The 18,243-nt window shown below is 41.4% G+C and overlaps 1 protein-coding gene across 1 annotated transcript in view; it reads right to left on the bottom strand.

Annotated features, from left to right (window-relative positions):
• Positions 1-18,165, bottom strand: part of map3k3 (mitogen-activated protein kinase kinase kinase 3) — a 126,579-nt gene extending 108,414 nt beyond the window's left edge. Inside the window, exon 1 of the mRNA XM_048560874.2 lies at positions 17,864-18,165. The gene's annotated coding sequence lies outside the window, so the exon portion shown is untranslated. The remainder of the gene's footprint in view (positions 1-17,863) is intronic.
• Positions 18,166-18,243: the final 78 nt, after the last annotated feature.

Genomic DNA, 18,243 nt, shown 5'->3' with positions numbered 1-18,243 from the left:
AACCTTCAGGACATTTAAGTAGTATTCAGATGAGCACTTTGAATAGCATAGAAGGCGAAAAGGTCAATTGCTGAAAAATGGGGTTAGAACGGATGGTTGTTTGATGACTAGCACAGCTAAGATGGGCTGAAACGACTCTTTCCAAGCTGTAAAAACACTATGGCTCATGCCTTGGGTTTTACTGCTCCCCACTCAACAGGCCTGCTGAACGCCAGAAAGATTATCAGCTGCTCACCCCCCATGGGGCTTACCAAACTGTGGAGATTTGGGGTCAATTCTTGTGCCTTGCCAACCAGGCCTGCAAAACCCAAGGCGCCATCAAGCAGCTGGCAGCACAGTAAATCTGCCTGTAGAAAGAGTGATGGCCCAAAGCAGAATGCTGGTTCCTGGGTTCTGCTCTGTACCTTGCTACTGGTGAAAATGTTCCGGATGGAGACTCTCACTTACCAACTTTGGCCGTGGTGGTCAAAAGAGAGGCAGAGGTTGGAAAGTATGTTAGAAAGAGTGACATTTGATTATCCAGAATTCAAAACTGCACCAAATGGATGGAATTTCTTACACTTGTAAACTAGATTTCAATTCAGGAAAAATACTGCATGGAGATTGCAGAATTTCACTAGCACCGTCCAACACGTACCAAGCAACAAAAGTGAAGATACCACAAGGTATCCAAGCAGAACCGCTGAAACAACTGTACCATGACATATAAGGCACAGGGCACTGTGTGCATACATTACACTACCCTATGACAACATCTTCGAACCATCAGTAATTGTTTCCTCTGGTTGTAAAATCATTGATGAAAGTAATCAACTTGAAACATCACAGTAAAGCTAAGGGAGAAATTTCTGTATGCAGTGGGTCATGAAACTATACTTCAGAGCTTAACTGAGGTACAAACCACTATATCTTTTAAAAATACCTGGATTAAACATTAGAAACTGATGAAGATAGAATGTACATAACCTGGACTGGGCTGAAAGTATTGAGATTGACATAAGGTCCAAATAGCCTCTTATGGTGCAATATGTCCTTGAGTAATGTAGTACCTGAGATACATATATACACTAACCTGCTGTATACGTCTCAAGTCTGAAATGCAGCATTAGACATTATATTTGCAATTTAAGCAGACTCTGCTATTCATCATACACAAGTCAGATTGTAGAACAGCAATTCGATTCTATACACAATCTTTACATATGGAAAAACAAACCAAAGGCATTTCTTCCTTGAACAAGACTACATTTACATGCAGTTGAGGCATTAGGAGGGTCTGATAACTAAGCGGACCCCCAAGTCCTACTTTGGGGGAAAGACCTTAGACAGTGGTCACTGCACTTTAGCAGCAGCTGCCACCTGCTTTAGTGCATTCCTCAGCACACAGCCCTGGACATTGATATGTGTAATACTTGGTCAAGATAGACTCCTTGCACTGGAAGACCAGCAACTCTCAGGCAGACCAAAGGGTGACTTTCACTGAGTTGATGGTCCTCCAGGTGCAGTCAATGTTTATCGCTGTGTGCATCCTGGGGAACAGCCAGTTTGGGAAACAAGCCGAAAGGATCCATGAGGCGTATACAACAGGTTAGTGCATATGTATATCTCAGGTACTACATTACTCAAGGACATTTTGCACCATAAGAGGCAATTGGACCTCAATACTTGCAGCCCAATCCAGGTTATGTACATTCCATGTTGGATAAACTGCAGAATTGGGCTGAAAGACGGCAAATGGCGTTCCTTACACATAAATGTGAGGTGATTCACTTTGGGAAGAATAATAGGAAGGCAGAATACTGGGTCAATGGAAAGATTCTTGGTACTGTGGATGTGCAGAGGGATCTTGGTGTCCATGTACATAGATCCCTGAAAGTTGCCACTCAGGTTGATCGTGCTGTTAAGTAGGCTTACAGTGTGTTAGGTTTTATTGGTAGAGGGATTGAGTTCCGGAGCCGTGATGTCATGCTGCAACTGTACAAAGCGCCAGTGCAGCCTCACTTGAAATATTGCATGCAGTTCTGGTCACCCCATTACAAGAAGGATGTGGAAGCATTGGAAAAGGTGCAGAGGAGATTTACCAGGATGTTGCCTGGTCTGGAGTGAAGGCCTTATGAAGAAAGGCTGAGGGACTTGGGTCTGTTCTCATTGAAGAGAAGAAGGCTAAGAAGGGATTTAATAGAGACATACAAAGATGATTAGAGGATTAGATAGGGTAGACAGTGAGAGTCTTTTTCCTAGGATGATGACATTAGCTTGTACGAGGGGGCATAGCTACAAATTGAGGGGTGATAGATATAAGACAGATGTCAGAGGCGGGTTCTTTACTCAGAGTGGTAAGGGCGTGGAACGCCCTGTCTGCCAATGTAGTTACCTCAGCCACATTAGGGGCATTTAAACAGTCCTTGGATAAGCATATGGATAATGATGTAATAGAGTAGGGGGATGGACTTGGATTAGTTCACAGATCGGCACAACATCAAAGGCCGGAGGGCCTGTTCTGCGCCGTATTGTTCTATGTTCTATCCTCTCCTTTTCCCACAGTCTCGCGAACACTACATGCTGATCACTTCCTGATGGACTTGTGGATGAAGGTGTTCTCTTTCTCCAGAAAGAGCAAGTAATAAGAAAATGTCCCATTACTTGGAACATTCTGCCACAATGAGGCCACTCCCATGCTTCGCATAGTTAGATGCAGCTACACTTAAAGCTGGCCATCAGGATGAGAGTGGTATTGGGTACAGTTTTTCTCTCCTTATCTAGAGTTTTGTATATGGTATCCCTACAGGTATGGTCCTCCTTAGACTTCCCACCCTCCTCCCACCTCAAGCCGCACCTCCATTTCCCACCTACTAACCTCATCTCGCCTCCTTGACCTGTCTGTCCTCCCCGGACTGACCTATCCCCTCCCTATCTCCCCACCTATACTCTCCTCTCCACCTATCTTCTCCTCTATCCATCTTCGGTCCGCTTCCCCCTCGCTCCCAATTTATTTCAGAATCCTGTCCCCATCCCCCTCTCTGAAGAAGGGTCTAGGCCCGAAACATCAGCTTTTGAGCTCCTAAGATGCTGCTTGGCCTGCTGTGCACATCCAGCTTCACACTTTGTTACCAATAAAATGAAAGATGGCTCACGTGGGTGCAACAGTGCAGGTTCTGAGAACGGGCAAGACCTGCTCCACATACAGAGTACCTCTTACTTGATGACCAAGTTTTTAAACTTGGGGTGGGGAGGGCGTGGTGCTCCAAAAGCCCAGTTTCCGCCACATCTTGTGATGCGCTCCTCCCAGGTAAAAAGAGGTAAACTTCTCCCAGGTTTTTACACATGCTGGTCCCTCTGAACCATATTCTCAGCACATTCAGGCAATCTGTCCCGACAGTGAAGGGGGTAAAGGATTGGTCAGTCCAGTTCCCCAAGAACACAGTCTTGCTCTTGCCTCGAATTACTTTGGCTCCAGAGGCCAGTTTGAACTGGTCGCAGGTGTTCACGAGCCTGCCGCTGACAGCTGATCCCAGCAGAAATTGGCAAAGTCATCCATTTACAGAGGGGCTTTGACCTGCAGGACCCCATTGCCTGGAACAGTCCCCCATTCTCAAGGCTCACTTCCTTCCTGATGGACTCAGCAAAAAGCTTTATACAATATAAACAAGGCAGGAGAGAGAAGGCTACATTTTGGAGTTAGAGCTCCAAGGCAACAATGGCTGCTGTGATCCACCTGAATGCTGACAACCCTTTAAATTCTGATGCATTTTTCTATTGGCGAGTGTGGTCTGACTGATAGATGACAACCTGAAACTGTGGCAAAAAGGCCTGTGAAATGTTAGGTATTTACTTTTGTTTACAAAATTTCCTGCAGCTAAAACAATCATCATCAGCCTTTGCAAAGTCCTATTGGGAGACCAATCACTACCAATTGCATAGGCTGTTTAATCTTCTAACTAGGATCACAAAACGCAAGGCTTCAAAATGGATTCACAACAGGAAAACAATTGGGAAGCGTTGGTCTTGTAGCCTTTACCATTAATAGTGGGCATATTGATGTCCAAGCGATTAGCCTTCTATATATATTGGACACTATAAGCAAAGCCATTGAAAGAACATGAAGATCAGGCCCAAAGGGAGCTAAATTTACGTTTAGGCTGGGCCCAAGGCTTACTGTTCTTATTGCAGTTGGAAGGTAAGTTGAACAGGGCCATTCTCAATTTCTCAGTTTTGTCATTAAGAAGCATGCAATATGTTCAATTAAATGTGTGACAAGAAACAAGGGAATGACTGTAATGGTAAAGAAAGAGATAATGCGAACAAGTGTATAAACTGCCCAAAACAGCATATTTAATTCATTCTAAATGGGACCTTTATAATTGGCACACATGGAAGACCAAATAATAAACATCATGTTTCCAAAAAGGTGGCTATCCAGGATTAACAGGGACCATATTATTACGCAGAGTTATGTTTATTTTCTGTCATCAGAAAAGACTAGAGTCTGGGGAATTTCTTTTAGTACAAAAACAAAGACTGTGAGGAGGCCTAATGGATGTTAAAATTATGAAGAGATTTGTCAGGATAAATATGCAGAAGATGTTACTACTTGTGTAGGAGTCCAAACTTAGAATCATAAAGTGAGAGAAGAAACTTATTGGAACATATAAGGTTCTTAGGGAGCTTTACAGAGTAAATACAAACAGTTCTGGGAGAATCTAGAACTAATTAGAGGGCATAAACTCAAAGTAAAGCGTCTAAGGGGGCTCATTTAAGACAGATAAGGAGATTTTCTGACGGCAATCGATCTGTAGAATTCTCTACCATACAGTGCTGTGCAGGTTGCATTGTAAGGTCATTAAGTATATTCAAGGCTAAGAAAGACAAATTTTTAATTGTTAAGAGAATAGTAGAGTAGATCCGACAGGCTGGCTGACCTACTTCTGCTCATTCCTCGAATTATTTAAGCATGGTGAACAACAAAGTCAAAACTTCTAGCATTTCAGGGACCTTTCATACTTGCACCGAAATTTTGAACTTTACAGTTGACAAATTAATTTTGAAGTGCAGCAAACATTGTAATGTAGACCAAAGTATGTGAAGCAAGACTCCCCAAACAGTACATGGATGAATGAATGATCAGTCTGTTTTGCTTGTGAGCTGAATGCTAGTGAATGAACCAGGACAACAACTCTTAGGGTTAAGGGATGTTGCACATCACTTCAACAGTGGATATACTAAAGCAAGTTTAATACATCATCCAAAGCAGAACACCTGGAAAACACTGGAGATAGCCTAGCTAGAGGTATTAGAGGTACACAAACTCATGACGCTTTTACCATTGTGCAAATGACAGCATTGCTGCAGATGTGTGGTAAAGCTGGGATGGTGCCTCGTAGAATTTTATTGGTTTATTTGAAATCACAAGCTTTTGGAGTGCTTCTCCCTCATCAGGTAGATAAACTCATTGGTCTATAACCTAGTGTCATATGAGTTCTGACTTTGTCTACCTCAAGTCATTCAGTTAATTGTGTTGGTTCTTCCAATGTACTAACCAGTTAGTCGCATTCTTCCGTTCTTTCCTTTGGGCCACACAAATATTTCCTTTTTTCAAATATATATCTAACTTCCTTTTGGAAGTTACTGTTGAATCTGTTCCATGGCACGATGGTTAGCATCTAGCCAATCCCTAAAGCCTTCATCCTTATCCTTATTAATTGTAAGAAACTGTGGCAGTTGGATAGAACCAGGCTGCTGGGCCTCCTGCTTTATTTTTTCTAGGCTTCCCCTGGCCCAACTATCAATCACATATCCCCTTCTGTATCTGTTCCTCTTCTGGAGAAAGCTTTCCAGAAACTTATGTTCAGCAGTACATTCTGGATCATAACTCACTGAGGGGGGGAAAAAAAATCCCATTTTCCCTCTAGTTTTTTTTGTTCATTATTGTAAAACCGAATCCTCAGTTTACTGATCCAACTGCCAATAGAATGTTTTCTCCCTAACTACTCTATCAAAACAGCACATTATTTTTACGTGAGGCAGTGATAATGTCACTGGGCTAGTAAGCCAGAACTGTAGGCTAACGTTTGGGGGACATGGATTCGAATCTCATTATGTCAGTTGCTGAAATTTGAATTCAATAAAAAACTTGCCATATATTAACCATGTAATTGTCTTACAAACCCATCTGGTTCACTAATACCCTTCAGAAAAGGGAACTCTCTACCACACTTAATAAAATGTGAGGCTGGATGAACACAGCAGGCCAAGCAGCATCTCAGGAGCACAAAAGCTGACGTTTCGGGCCTAGACCCTTCATCAGAGAGCATCCTGAGATGCTGCTTGGCCTGCAGTGTTCATCCAGCCTCACATTTTATTATCTTGGAATCTCCAGCATCTGCAGTTCCCATTATCTCTCTACCACACTTACCTGGTCTGACCTAAACATGACTCTTATAATTAGGAGTAGGCAATAAATATTGTCTAACCCAGTGGTACCCAGATCCCACAAATAAATAAAAAGTTTTGAACATCTTTATTAATTCTTCCTTTAACCTCAGAGAGGAGAACAATTCTAACTTCTCTAATCCACGTAACGGAAATCCTTAATTCAATTGAGTAGTGCAAGTAATGAAGTCCACATTTCTGTGACTTCACTGTACATTCACTGCCTGCCTTACACTGAGAAGACACAATGTGAGATCTTGGGTAGAATGTAATTAATCACATTCTCTCCCTCATCTATTCACACTCTCCCCCCTTCATTAAAGAAAAATTTATTTGCATCAATGGTTCGGCCGGGAAAAGATTAGAATGCATGCTGGGTGCTCCAAAGGGCAAGAGTATCAAGTAAGGTCTCGAGACTAGAACTCATTACCACTAACAACCTCAAGTGTTGCACATTAACAAAGCTGACAAATTGCACAGCAGATATTCATATTTCTACTGATGAAGATGAAATCTAGCAAAGCTAGGCTTTGGTCAATAATTATTAACTGAAAAAGAGGAGAGATTTTGATGACAGGTCACCGATGCAAGACATCAATTCTGTTCAACCCTCCATAGAAGTTTTACCTGATGTTTTGTCCCAGTATTTTTGGCTTTTAAGATTTTCAGCATCTACTTGGTTTTGTTATTTCTAAGTATTTGTCTCCCATTCCTCACTGTTGATGGGTCAAAATACTGGAACTCCCCCCTAACATCAGTATGGGTACCACATGAATTGCAGAAGTTCAAGGTGGCAGCTCACCACCTTCTACAACTCAACAAGAGATAGCAATTAGCCGACAATATCTAAATCTATCTAATATCTAATATAGCTGATATCTGTTAGCCCACAAATGAATAAAGAAAAAAAATTCAAACGGCTGAAGTGCCCAAGGTTAAGGAGGGCAGAAATAATTGTCCATAGTGATTAAAAGTACAAAATACCTGTAATCTCCGCTAGCAAGTACACATGAACTTTACACCAAGTCAGAATCTTTTGCCAAAGGTTGCATTCATCGCTCATCCCTCACTGCCCTGACATGGTGATCATGGACTAGACAGCATTAAGAGTAACCTATAAAATGTGGCCCAGAGTCAAACACAGGTTTAGTTAGATATAGCAGATAAATAACTTTGCTTTAAGAAATTAGCACAAATCATGTTTTCACAACAAATCCAAAATTTCTATATTAATGGATTCTCATGAGATCATGAGATAACTTTACCTTGATTTGTGATTTCTCATTATCAGATTTAAGGTTCAGAATTTGGTTTAACTTTTAAACACGTTTGCTTGCTGAGCTCTCTCTCATGTGATGGACCTTTAGGTAAGATACCAGAAAGCAGGTGAATGTTTGAGAGAATGTTCCAAAAGAGGAAAGGACAAGATTGAAGTTGATGAAGGGAAGTTTCAAACCATAAATTAGGCAACAGTAACCAGTACTTTACATTTCTTATAAGAAGTATGATAATCAACCAATAGTTTGGTAAATTTATTCCACAGCAGAAGCACCAATAAATTTGTAGTTACCTAAAAAGTGCAAAAGGAAAGGCCAAAAACAAACTACAGATAGGACTGTAGAAAATATATTAGGAAACTGGCCTTTTCTTCCCTCTCAAGTATCACAATGTGATTACAATCTGAAGATATTTTCTAAACAAGCTGTTCAGAATGTTATTACAGACCTCTGGAGAAGATGGGACTTGAATCTGGGTCTTGTATCTTGCCACTGCACCACAAGTACCCTTTGACTACAACTTGCATGACAACAGGATTATGTCTAGTTATTAACTACAATGAGCCGTAATTTCAAGCTGGTATTAAAACTGTTCTAGATTTCCAGAAGCTCAGTACCAGCTGGAGATGGATTGTCCTCTGCTTATAGCTATCTTTTCTTGGATAAAAGCATGACTCCACCTCAGATCTTTAGCCAGGTTGAAGTCACCCAAATGAGAGGTGCCATTTGGGATACTCATCAGGAAAACCATAAAACAATATAATCAACATGATGAAAATCCCCCTGAGGGAAACCTCTTGTTGTGTTATGCCTCAAGTCAATATGTCAGTATACCTTTAACAGGTATGCTCGTGAAATCATTGCATCACTTCAACTGGCCCAGGGGTATAAAACATTTCATACTCCATCGTACCCCAGATTACATAAAGCATGGCACCTTATTGCGCAGCTTCTCAAAGTTAGAGGGCTGTGAGCTGAAACTTTGGGGTTGCGAGGTCTGATGTGGTATTGGCTGCCATGGAATGGCAGGTGACTGAATGTGAGGTTATTCACATTAGTAGCAAAAGCACAAAGGCATATTATTTGAATGGCAACAGACTGGGAAAAGGGGAGTTGCAACAAGATCTGGGTGTCTGCATATGTTAAATGCTGAAAGTAGGAACAATGGGCAGTGAAGATGACAAATGTTCTGTTAGCCTTCAAAGAGAGTAGTAGTATAGGAAAAGGGATGGCTTGCTGCAGTTTTATCGGGCCTTGGTGTTGTGTGCAGTTTTCGTCTCTTCATCTGTGGATGAATGTTCTGACTACGGAGGAGTGCAACAAATGTTTACCGACTGTTTCTTGGGGTAATAGGACCGACATGAGGAAAGGCTGGATCAGTTAGGACTATGTTCACTTGAATTTAGAAGAATGGGATCGGGCAATCTTAAAAACAAAGAACTATGCAGCACAGGAACAGATCCTTCAGCCCTCCAAGCCTGCGTTGACACATTTTGCCCTTCCATACTAAAAAGGGTCTTCACTTACAGGATCCGTATCCCTCTATTCCCTTCTTATTCATGTATTCGTCAGGTGCTTCTAGAACGCTGCTATTGTGTCCGATTCCACCACCACCTCTGGCAGTGTGAAAAACTTGCCTCACACATCTCTTTTAAACTTCCACCCCGTACATTTTGATCTTGAGTCCCCTAGCAATTGACCCTTACACTCTGGGAAAAAGCCTCATACTTTCCACGCCATCCATGCCATGCACAATCTTATAAATTTTGTCAGGTCGCCCCTCAAACCTCCTGCGTTCCAGTGAAAACAAACCCAATCTACTTTCACAGCTAAAATCTCCCATACCAGGCAACATCCTGATAACCCGGTTCTGTACCTTCTCCAAAGCATCCACATCCTTCGAGCAGTGTGATGACCAGAGCTGCACACAATATTCCAAAAGTGTTCCCAAACTAAAGTTCTACAAAGCTGCAGCATAACTTGTCAATTCTTGTACTCAATGCCCGCCCAATGAAGGCGGGCATTCCACTGGCCTTTTAACTACCGGATCTACCTGCAATGCCACCTTCAGTGATCTGTGGACCTGCACACACAGATCTCTCTGCATATCAACACTCCCAAGGGTTCTGCCATTCACTGTAGTTTCCAGCTGTACTTGATGTCCCAAAATGCATTACCTCACATCTGTCCGGATTAAACTCCATCTGTATTTTTTTTTATCCATGCCTCCAACTGATTTATATCCTGCTGTATCCTCTGTCAATCCTCCTCACTATCTACAACTCCACCAGTCTTTGTATCATCTGCAAACTTAATAATTACACTAGCTACTTTCTCCTCCAAATCATTTGTGCAGACCACGAACAGCAAAGGTCCCAGCATTAATCCCTGGGGAACACAGCACTCCATTCTAAAAAGCATACTTCTGTGGGTATCCTCTGGCTCCTATGACTAAGCCAGTTCTGTATCCAACTTGCCTGCTCACACCTGAAACAGTGTGACTTCACCTTGTGTACCCCGTCTACCATGAGGGACCTTGTCAAAGGATTTACTGAAGTCCATGTAGACAACATCAATCGCTTTCCCTCAATCATCTTGGTGATCTCAAAAAACTTACTCATGTTAGTGAGGTATGACTTCTCCTGCACAAAACCATGCTGTCTATCATTATGTCCAATTATCTCTGAAAGCATATAGACCTTGTCCTTGAGAATCTTTTCCTATAATTTCCCTACTATTAACAAGAGGCTCACAGTCTTTTAATTTGTAGAATTACCCCGTTACCCTTGTTAAACAATGGGACAACATTGGTTATTCTCTAGTCCTTTGGGACCTCACCAGCGGCCACCCTATCAAACTCTAACAGGACTAGGACTAGACAGGGTAAGCACAGGAAGGATGTTCCCGACAACCAAGTAGTCCAGGATCAGGCTCACAGTCTGAGGATATGGGGTAGCTCAGTTAGGACTTAAACGAGGAGAAATTCTTCACCAAAGAGTGGTGAGCCTGTGGAATTCTCCGCCACAGAAAGCGGCTGAGGCCAAAACATTCAATAGCTTCAAGAAGGAGACAGTTTTAATTCTAGGGCTAAAGGGAATAATGCAAAAGGGTATGCAGCTGGATGATCAGCCATGACCATTCTGAATGCTGGAACTGGCTCAAAGGACTGAATTGCCTACTCTTGCTCCCTTTTTTAAATATTTTATGGAAGAGTTATAACAGCTGCAACACACTCCCAACAAACTCTCAGTTCTTATGGAGTAGCAGCAAAAATTTTCAAGCCTCATAATGGGGTCACAGTGGAAAGACATTTGGGAAGCATGACTCCAAGGAAACATATTCCACTCATGTAACATAGTAGTTTAATATTAGCCCAGATGTCTGAAGCTTGTCATGTTTCTGTATAAAGGCTAGCTGCAGTAAACGTCTGTTGGAATTTTCAATAACACAACATCCATTCCCAATTTCTTATACTGCCTATATTGCACAAACTAACACGTATTGCCACATTAGGTAAATTGCTCTGCTAGAGAAAAACTCACACCATATCTTCAACATTCAAGAAATTCTGAGATGAATTGACAGTAGAATTCTGTGAGATACTCTGACTGTGGAAGGTGCTACATAAATGCAACATTTTCCCCCTGATTTATCTTGCTTTTTATGTGCAGGACGTACTTTGGAAATTTTCTACATCGCCAGTTGGAATCCAGTGTTGTAACTGTACTGCAGCAGCTTGACGAGGGGAGCAACAAGTTCTGAAGCACAAGTCTTCAGTACTATTGCCAGAATGTTTTCATGGTCGATAGCCTCTGCAGTATCCAGTCCCTTCAACTGTATTTTGATAACATGTGGAATGAATGGAATTGGCACCGTAATGCTGGAAGAAGCCGAGAAGGATCATCCAATCAGCACTTCCTCACTGCACCAGGGACGCGGATTTGATACCACCCTCGGGTGACTGTCTGTGTGGAGTTTGTACATTCTGCCCGTGTCTGTGGGGGTTTCCTCCGGGTGTTCCGGTTTCCTCCCACAGTCCAAAGATGTGCTGACTAGGTAGGATTAGGTGAATTATGGGGGAAATGGGTCTGGGTGGAATGCTCCAAGGGTCAATGTGGACTTGTTGGGCCGAAGGGCCTGTTTCCACACTGTAGGGATTTTATGATCTATGGTCTAAAGTTTGTTTCTCTTTACAAGTCGAGGCATGTCTGGTGGTTAGTAACACTACCTCAGCGCCAGGGACCCAGGTTCAATTTCAGCCTTGGGCGACTGTCTGTGTGGAGTTTGCACATTCTCATGTCTGTGTGGGTTTCCTCCAGGTGCTCCGGTTTCCTCTCAGGGATGTGTAGGTTAAGTGGGTAAGCCATGGGAAGCGCAGCATTATGGGGATAGGGTAGGAGGGTGAGTCTGGCTGGGATGCTCTTCGGAGAGTTGGTGTAAACTTGTTGGGCCAAATGGCTTATTTCCACACTGTAGGGATTCTATGATTCTATAGTCAATGCAGAATCAGACACACAAGTCTCCAAAACATACAGTCATAACAGTACAAAAACTTAAGAGGTTTGACACAGCATTGCTTCAAATTGAGTCTTCTGTTCTTTCTAGCTATTGCGCTAACTTGACTTCGGCTCAGGAAAAACTGGATCAAATCTTCTTTGCATACAAGTAATCTTGGAACAAACACAATTGTCAGGAGCCTTTAAGTGAAAGGTAGCTGGTTGTAGCAACACAAGATCAGTTGACAGCTAGCACATTAGACAATAGCCATATTAACCACCTGATCACATCATAGGTCTTCAACTTCCGAAAACAAATGTTTGGTCAGTTCCTGGTTGGATAGAAACTAAATACCTTAAGTACTTCTTAAGAATGCTGTTCATAGAGTGTTCATCCTGATCATAAATTCAGGCTGTTGCAGACTTCGCCCACTACAAAGAAATGCAAGCATAGGTACAGAAATGTACAATTTCAAAACATTCCTTCACGAAAGGAGGACTGAACATGTTGGGAAATTGTTTTCTTTCATCTGGCATGTACTGGAGCTGAAACAAAGTTGTGTATTTTCACACTGGAATCTTCAGGCAGGTTTGCCATCTTTTTAAAGCAGACAGAGCTTCAGTGTTTTCAAGCTTAATTTGTTTAACCTGGCTTTGGTGATATTTCAACTGGCCGCAGTTCCCCCCGATTCTTATTACTGCTACATTATAACTGATCCAACAGTTCGCAGGAGTCCAAAACTTGGTTTTATTGTGCAATGTTCAAAGCTGACTTATTTTCCCATATTAAATGAATAAATGCATTTAGCTCAATCTTCAATGCAGCCCAAATGCATCTTTACAGAGTGTCAGGGTTGAATTAGAAATAAAAAACAGTTATTGATTTGCCATGGTGGGAGAAGAGATAGCACAGCAAAACAAATCTTAAAAACAGCAAAATGCAACACGCACACAGTCAGAAAACCAGCACAGGCAAAGGAAACAGGTGAAGCTGGAATTCCAAATTCCCATGCTTTTCCTGTGCGTTCTACTCTTAATATCTGGATCCTAATATTTTCCATAGATCTGATAGGCACTTCACAAATTGTTTTAGCCTTTCTGTATCTTTATTGGCCTGATACCAATAACCTTTATGTAAATTGCTTCAGCTACAGGGTCCAAGCTTTACCTCCCAAGAATCTTTCTCACATATTGAGCTTCATACCAAGTCTTTGTAATTTAATCCATGCACTTACTATTAATATACTTAACAAACATCTTGAAAGAAAAATATAATGGCTATTATATTTGTTAAGCTCTTATTTTGTAATTGACCATTGTACAAGGTCCTTTTTTCCAGTATATAGTCTTTCAAGCCACAGAAATTAAATTGGCCTGATTTCAATGTCTGCAAGTCCCAACCACCTCTACTTTAATCAACTTAACTTCACAAAGAGATGAACTCATAAAACCCTGTAAACACCAGCCTAAGTTTGCAAGATTTTAGTCAGAATCAGCTCCATTACCAGTCACATACTTATGGTAGTATATTCACTTATGTTTGAATATGAGATAATCCTCTCTTAAAACAGCATGTCCACATCAGCTCAATTGTGTACATGGGATTTGCCTGATGTTACTCAATGTATTAATCAGCCCTCTAATTCTCACTCTAACATCTCCACCGAACAATTTCAAGTGCATCCATTTTACCTGCTGTGGGTTTGACTAAGCTCAGTGAAAGCTTGAAGAACTACATATCATTATATCTGGAAACTTAAAATTTTCTCTTCTAAACAAGAGCATTAATAGTTTCAAAACTTAGCTACCTCTTAAAGCGATAGGATGTCAAAGATGAAGAGTGGATGCAGCGGCAGCTGAGGGTAAGGCAATAACTTGGATCTGTACAGCACTATAATACAGTCCCAAGGTGATTCTTGGCAGCGCGCTGAAAACACTATTTACCAAGGTTTCTGATTCTTAAAAGGTGCGGGAGGAAACTTTGATCAGCTGCGGCTCAGTTGGTAGCATGGTCCCCTTTGAGTCTGAGGTTATGGCTTCAGATTCATTCCATGACTGGAGAACAAAAATCAAAGCTGATATTCCACTGCAGTCATAAGGGAGTGTTATTGTGAGATGACATTAAATACAGGCCCCTTTCTGAACATCAACATTGATAAGTTTTACACCTTTAAAATAAATTCTGCTTTTTCATTCTTACGACTAAACTAGATAACTCACATTTGCCTGCAATATTCAACTTGTTGCACACTCATTCAACCAGCCTTGCCCTTTCCAGCCTTTGACACCATCAGTGTACAAATTCACCTAGTAAACTTGGAATCTACATTAACCTCTATCAATTCATGTATTGACTATTAACGTAGACCAGAAAAATGGAGGTCCCAGCACTGATCTTTCAGTACATCACTAGTCTAAGCCTGCCAACTTGAAAATGCCCTGTTTATGCATACTGTCTGCTTCCTATCCATTAAACAATCTTATATTCATGCTAATATTATCCCCAACTTATTGAGACTTTGTCCAGCATATTAACCTTTTGTGTTATACTTTATTGAATATATTTTAGAAAGTGCATGTCAGTACCAAAGTCCAGCTGTATATTTTTCTCTCTACCCACAGAGTACAGTGAAAAGACAAAAAATGGCAAACTCAATGTATTTTAAATAAATCATTTTAATACTTAATACACTGAAACATGGATTATAAATTCAGGGATTAAGTACACTGAATTTGCCTCACCAAGAATGTTATCAATTTGTATTGATGACTAGGAAAAATTACTCACCTCAATAGATTAATCACCCTTAGGCCAGGTTAGAAAATTGAAAGTTAATGATTAGTTTTCCTATTTAATCCAGCATGTAATCCAAATTCCTGTAAAATCCAAAATCAAGCGTAGTCTTGAACTTGGTCTAAAGGGTGCTCGATTTTAAACGCCAGGCCCTTACATTTTATATTAAATTCCCTTTATTTACTCCACTAGTTACATTTTCAACTTGGTTTTCACCCTTGTAAAACCATGATGGCTTTGTCTGATTACACCATGCTTTCTGAAATGCATTCCGCAACAGATTCCAACACTTTCCAGATAGCTGGCTTAAGGTGAATCGACCTACAATTTTTTGAACTCTCTGTCCCTCCTTTCTCAAATAGGAGTAATATATTTGTTAACTTTCAAACTGCTGGGAGCAGCTCTTGTGGTGCCATGGTAGTGTCCCTGCATCAGGGCCAAAAGGTTCAGGTTTGACGTCCCACCTGTTCCAAAGGTACATCATAACATGTCCAAATCATCTGACTTAAAACACTTTCTCCTATCTGTTGGGACCATTTCCACATTCTACAGACTTTTGGAAAATCATAGCTGGTGGATCTCTGTAGCCAAATAATTTTGACCTCTAAATGTAGTCTGATACGTAACTTGCCTTCCAATGTGAAGACAGACAAAATACTTATTCAAATGGCTCTACCATTTCCTCATTCCCCCTAACGATTTCTCCTGTCTCTACTTCTGAAAGACTAGCACTTGGTTTAGCTTCTCTCTTCCTTTTTAAATGCTTGTAAAACTTCCAGTAATCTGACTTATATCCATGGTTATTATTCACTTCATACTCTGTTTTCTTCCTTTGTTTTTATTAACTTTTTGATTGAATAGTTGTCTGAATAAATTAACTCATTCTGCAGTAGCACTATGTTGCTCAATTAGTGTAATGTTGTACGTGGCCCTGGGTCTAACATATCACAATACATTCAGCATATCTCCATGATTACATCTATCCAATTTTGCATCAACTCTGATCAGTTACATCAGGGCAAAACACTGCTTGTCAGTGTGCATACCTATGTTGGATTTTTTTTTTGTATATGCTACATCATTGGAGGATAGTTACATGAGCATATCCCATAGGGAATTCTCTATATTTAAAATAGTCTGTAAAATTCGGTATTGCTTCTGTAAAGTCATATCAGAATAGCTTGGTTCATCTTCATTCTCTTCAATACTGATCACATCACTAGAAGTGTCACAGTTTTGCAAATGTGCATTTAAGATGTCTTGGATATCTTAAATAAGCTGTTTGTCTGTGTTACAGCATTATGCATGTTCTGCACTGCTCTGTGAATCTTCATTTGTATACAGTAATAAACCAAGGTATACAAAATGAATTCTAATATATTACCTCCACATTGCGTTAAAATATTCAGGAACATTTTGCATCCATTCTATAAACCTATTTGACTATATTTGCAATGGTTCTGTACTCAAATATCTTATTGTGGGAAGCAGCACTGGTGAATGGCATATCTTGTTATATCGCAAGGTAATTCTTTATGGTCAATTTACTATTTTAGGGAATTTTTGCACTGTCTCAGTATATCTTCATCAGCTGCATGGCTATAATACACTGGCACCACAAGCCTGCATTGTTATATTCTACAATCATATAACTCTGAATACCTATATAACATAGCTGACATATTGGGATTACCATTGACCAGAGACTGAACTGGACAAGCTATATAAACGCAGTTGCTACAACAGGAGGTCAGCAGCTGAGAATTCTACTGTGATTAACTCACGTCCCAAAGCCAGTCCTGTATCTATAAGGCACAAGTCAAAAATATGATGGAATGCACTTCATTTGCTTGGATCAATGCAGCTCCCAGAAAAAAAATGCCTTGTTAGCATCAAGGACAAAGCAGTCCACTTGATTGGCACCACATGCAACAGTATGGCAGCAATCGCTAACCAGCTACAATGCAGCAAATCACCATGCCCCGAGTACAGTACATTCCTACTGTATGTCCTAATCTACCAACTTCTATCACCTGGAAGGACAAAGCCATCAGGTGCATGAAACACCACAGACTACAAGTTCACCTCCAAGGTGTACACCTCTCCCACTTGAGACTAAACTGCTTAACTCATCATTGTCACTGAGTTAAAATCCTGAAACCCCAATCCTAACAGCACTAAGGGCAACCTACTTGCATATCAATATGCCCCACCACTCCATTGATTGCAGCAGTTCAAGACAGCTAACTTTCTCAAGGTTGATGCAGCAGCTGAGCAATAAATTGCCCACATTCCGACAGCAAACGTAAAAAGAAACTAAAGGAACGTTTACTGCAGCGCACAGTTCTAGCATCGTATGTTTATTTAATAAACCTGCGTTAATCTCACGTAGTCTACCTAATCTAATCTTATGTAGTATCTCATTATATTCAACACTACAAAGGAGTGCATTCTGTGCAATCTCTCCTCAAGTGCACTAATGCATTCCCAAGTATTCTGCAAATGTTCGTTGGCACATGTGTTTTGTCTTATGTTTTGTATAAGTGGATCGGTATCATATTTAAAACCAGCTCTGCCAACTTACAACGTTATATTCTAAAGTCGATCTGAATTGAACAACCCATTTCAACTTATATTTGGATATTCTGCATACCCCAAGGTATTTTGTACTAACTTAATGCATTTGAAGCTACAAACTGCATAACCCTGACAGACCGTACGACAACACTGCAAACTGCGTTTTTATGTTCCCAGTAACTCAGACAGCCCCAAACCTGAATTATGCAGAACCATCTGCAAGTCCCAGGATATTCGGCGCTAGCTCAGAGTACGCACAGCCCGGTATATCGTGCACTCTCTCAGTGTACCTGCATTTGTATCGTGTGGTCGGTTTGCTACCGGTTTTGGGAACTTCCCGGTGGTCTTTGGCCTTGCCTCTTTGGGCCGCCTACTCCACAGACTCCAGTTTGATTCGGGGCTCTGGGCCCCGCGCCGCCCTCGATCGCTGTCTGCCTGCACAATTTAGCCCCGGCGCCGCGCAGATACCACCGTCTCCATGGCGGTTGCGAATCGGACGGGCCCCAGCCCCCAGACGTACACTAACGGACTGCAGTGGGCCAGACAGCGAACGGCTCTTCCGGAGCAACAACCAAAAAAACTCCGGCCTCCAGCCGCCGCGCACGCGCAGAGTGCCGGAAGCCGGCGGCCGTGACTAGATGCGCCTGCGTAGAGCACCGGGCCCGGCACC

Source organism: Stegostoma tigrinum, chromosome 31 (genome assembly GCF_030684315.1).
Source record: "Stegostoma tigrinum isolate sSteTig4 chromosome 31, sSteTig4.hap1, whole genome shotgun sequence".
Lineage (NCBI taxonomy): Eukaryota > Metazoa > Chordata > Chondrichthyes > Orectolobiformes > Stegostomatidae > Stegostoma > Stegostoma tigrinum.
The sequence above is the reverse complement of the archived record's forward strand: the minus strand, read 5'-3'. Positions and strand labels throughout refer to the sequence as shown.